This window comes from Macaca fascicularis, chromosome 12, assembly GCF_037993035.2.
Source record: "Macaca fascicularis isolate 582-1 chromosome 12, T2T-MFA8v1.1".
Classification (NCBI taxonomy): Eukaryota; Metazoa; Chordata; class Mammalia; order Primates; family Cercopithecidae; genus Macaca; species Macaca fascicularis.
In genome coordinates, this window is record NC_088386.1 from 6,750,811 (window position 1) to 6,755,069 (window position 4,259).

At 35.9% G+C, this 4,259-nt stretch overlaps 1 non-coding gene across 1 annotated transcript; it reads right to left on the reverse strand.

Moving 5' to 3' along the window:
- Positions 1-2,546: 2,546 nt before the first annotated feature.
- Positions 2,547-2,653, reverse strand: LOC123568230 (U6 spliceosomal RNA). The gene has a single exon (XR_006691433.1). It is a non-coding gene; the product is annotated as a U6 spliceosomal RNA (small nuclear RNA).
- Between the last annotated feature and the right edge of the window lie 1,606 nt (positions 2,654-4,259).

Here is a 4,259-nt window from a genome sequence, read left to right on the forward strand (position 1 = left end):
CATTTTTGACAATGCTTCCTGTATTAGTTTTATACCAAACATGCCAGGTATGTCTCTTTTGGACTTTAGAGGACCTACTATCTAAAGATTAATTAGGTCAGGATAAAACATAATTTAAAATTTAATCTTGGAAAGTTTGTAAAACATCAAAGGTTTAAAACACTTGATATTATAAAATAGAATTCCAGGTCACCATAAGTCATTAATTTAGCCAAAATGATAACTCAAAATTTTTAGAAGTAAAAACCTTTACTCATTGATAGAGGGAAGACTTAGCTTTCCAAACAATTTGTCTCTTGTCTTTCCCTTGTTTTTCCTTTAGTTTATCCTAAAGCCAAACAATTTTTTAAAATTATTTTTTAATTTGACATGAAAATCCTGTTCAAGAGTTAAAGCCAAATTTCACCCTTTGCATTAGCATACCATTAATGTCAACCCCGATTCTTAATAAAACCTTATAGACAAATATATTCAATTTTAATATCTGACCATAAGGTAAGTTTCTTATGAAACTTTTATAATCCTTTACAAATCTTTGTTAAAGAGCCGATTAGTACTATAAGAAAACTCAGTTGTGCTTTTATTCCAATGTTCAATTTGTGGAAAAACTGAATGATATCCCTTTAACTTCAGCCAATATTTTCCGCACATAATTTATTTAACAAGATTAATTTTCACAAAGCTTCCACAACTTACTCAAACGTTCAGCTATATCCTATTCAACTTAGAAGTATCCTTTAACATTCTGACACGATTTGACTGTACCCCACCCAAAATCTCATCTTGAATTCTAATTTGGATTATAATCCGCACATGTTAGGGAGGGACCTGGTGGGAAGTGATTAGATCATGGGGATGGTTTCCCCATGTTGTTCTCATGGTAGTGAGTGAGTTCACATGAGATCCGACAGTTGTATAAGGGGCTTTTCCCTTTTCGCTATGCACTTCTCTGTCCTGCCACCATGTGAGGAAGAAAGTGTTTGCTTCCTTTTCTGCCATGATTGTAAGTTTCCTGAGGCCTCCTCAGCCCTGCAGAAGCCTAAGTCAATTAAACCTCTTTCCTTTATAAATTACCCAGTCCTAGGCAGTTCTTTATAGTAGTGTGAGAACAGACTAATGCATCCTCTAAAGTAGACAAAAAAAAAAAAAAGAAAGAAAGAAAGAAAAAAAGACAAAAAACTACATTCCCATCAATTCTTATAATCTTCTCCCAAAACCGCATTTTACTTTCTTTACATACCTTTCATGTAAAACTTTTTCCAGTAGTCTCAGGTACATGTTACACTGTTAACTCTTAGTAACATTTACTTTGGAGAAAAACCTGGTAAGTAAGTGATTCTAATTTTGTTCTAGGACACCAGACAGAAGTCCAGATAAAGTCTGACTCATTCCAGCACAGCTAGGAGGCATGGCTAACTCCACGTGTGCCCAGAACTTAACTAGACTCTAATGACTCCACAGCAGGTAAGTTGAACAATTTTCAAAGGTCAAAGAAGCAGCTTATAACCTTAAATCATTTAGCAAACCTAATATCTGATCTGTAAAATTTAGACTAAATGTCTAATTTTTGAAGACATTTTTACTTTACCAATAACCTTTATGTTTTTTTTTTTTTAATGAAAGCAAGTTCAGCCCCAAGGACTGTGACTTGGATATTTTAGTGATTATTTTTTGATTAAATGCTAAACAGGGGGTAGATTATTCAGGAGTTTTCCAGGAGAGGGGCTGGGAATTCTTGGAACTCAGAATTTCTTCTCTTTTTAGACCATATGGGGTAAGTTCCAGGAGTTTGCATGGCATCTGTAAATTGTCATGGTGCTGGAGAATTATAGTGAGTGTTGTCTTCTTGACTGTGGCTGGCTTTAGCTGGCTTCTTTACCACATCCTGTTTTATCAGTGGGGTTTCTGTGACCTGTGTTTTGAGAAACAAGTCGTGCTGAACTCCTATCTCACAGGGCACCCCAATGTTAAGAATGAACATTAACTTAGCCACTTACCAATTAACCTTGGCACTTCTTCTAACTCTTCCTTGCCTCTATTTCCTCACCAAATTATTGTGAAGATTAAATCAACTTTTTCCTGTAAAGTACTTTATATAGTACCTCTGCACTGTACCTATCTGTAATAAGTTAAACACACTTTATTACTTTTTAGTCTGAATCTAACAGCTCTCTCTCAGAATTCTAAGGGAGTATTATTAAAGTTATGTTCTACTTCAGCAAAATAGGAGAAGTCTACATTTATGCTGAGAACTATGGTAATCTATATATACTATCAGAAATGTTATAAATTTCTCCGGGATATATTATGTGAAGATTTTGAGACAGCTTCCTAGAAGTGGAATTGTAGGTATTCATATTTTAAATGTTGGTAGTTATTGTCAAATTGCCTTTTATGCCAGCAGTATTTGAAAGTGCTTATTTCTCCACATCTTAACCAATAATGAATATTAACAACTTACTAGATTTTTGCCAGTTTAATGAGGAGAAAAACCTCATTTTAAGTTTGTTTTGCTCTAACTACCAGTGAGAACAGGCATCTTTCTAAAAAATATGGAATGCTTCATGAATTTGCATGTCATCCTTTCACAGGGGCCATGCTAATCTTCTCTGTATCATTCTAATTTTAATATATGTGCTACCAAAGTGAGCACAACCAATAATCTTTAAAAATGTCTTTATATCCCAAAGTTTACTAAAGTCATCTGAACTAAAAGACATTACGGTTTGTATTTTTCTGACAAAATATTTGATTTAAGTGCCTACTATTTTTAAGCCAATTAATCAAAGCTCTTTCATATCACACACACAGCACCTATAAATACATAGTCAGAAGAGGATCTAGTACTTCTAAGATTTCTCATTTGCCATTTTCAAGTTTCTCTTTAAAGCATGCAGTTTCTATGACTTAATAAGCAGGCACAACTGAAAGGCAAAACAAATCCCCCCAAACTAAGAATCTCTTTTATTTATGTATTTATTTATTTATTTATTTTTGAGATGGAGTCTTACTGCTTTGTCGCCCAGGCTGGTATGCAGTGGAGCAATCTCGGCTCACTGCAACTTCTACCTCCTGGGTTCAGGCGATTCTTACGCCTCAGACTCCCGAGTAGCTGTGACTACAGGTGCCCGCCACTGTGCCTGGCTAATTTTTTTTTGCATTTTTAGTAGAGACAGGGTTTCACCACATTGGCCAGGCTGGTCTTGAACTCTTGACCTTGTGATCCACCCACCTCAGCCTCCCAAAGTGCTGGGATTACAGGTGTGAGCTTCTTCACCTGGCCAGGATCCTATTTTTATACCAGATTCTGGATCCCCCCAAAGAAAATCAGCCCATCTCCCATAAGAATCTTATCTCTCAGTGGGAGTGGGCACATTTCCATATTTTCTAGAAGGCCAAGGGCACGGCTTCTCTGATCAAAACATGCACAGAGCAAAGTATCCTCCCACAACTGCCATTAGACATCCCTAAAAGTGTATTTTCTATCTGGTTATTACACACCAAAGCTCTTTCATAATTCAAAGTAATTTCTGATATGCCCTCAATAGTCAAAAATGTCAGATAACGTAATGCAAAATGGAATAGAGCCTTAGATTTTGAGAGGGATTTATCCACTTTTAATTCCTGGGGTTTCGTGAGGAAAACAGAGGTTTTTTTGTTTTTTTATTTTCTTCCCCAAAACAGGGTTAGTGTCACCTCCTCTGTTTTCTTCAGGAGTCCCAGGCTGCTAGAAATTCTTAGATCACCTAATGTGTGCATTAAGAGTAGCAGAAAAAATGGAGAAAAACAATTCAGTCAACTGAGAAGAAAAAAAATGGTTTTTTTCTTCAGAAAAAATAAGATTCAAGAAGAGAAAAAACACGAAGGCCTTTTAAATATATGTATAGTTTGGATATCCACTTTTTAATTAAACTGACATAACAATATCACTTTTAAAAATCATCTTTTTAACTCTTTTTATTACCTAACTTTAGCCAGGGCAAACAGCCCTGTTTTTGGTGGTTTACCAAAGGTAACCTCCCAGGTACTCAGAGAAAGGAAAATTCAAGAAGGGAAGTCAGAAGTTGTTCATGGAAGGGAAGATAATCAATACAGGGCAAAAGTCACACAGATATCAAACCAGAAAGGACTCATTTCCTAAATGAGGAATGGAACCCCGAACTCGGGCCATCATTAGGAAAAGACAAAGCCTTAACTACTAAGCTACAGCACTGGGTAGTTTCCATTGCTCTTCCCAGAAGAAGTCTAAAGCAGCCAAT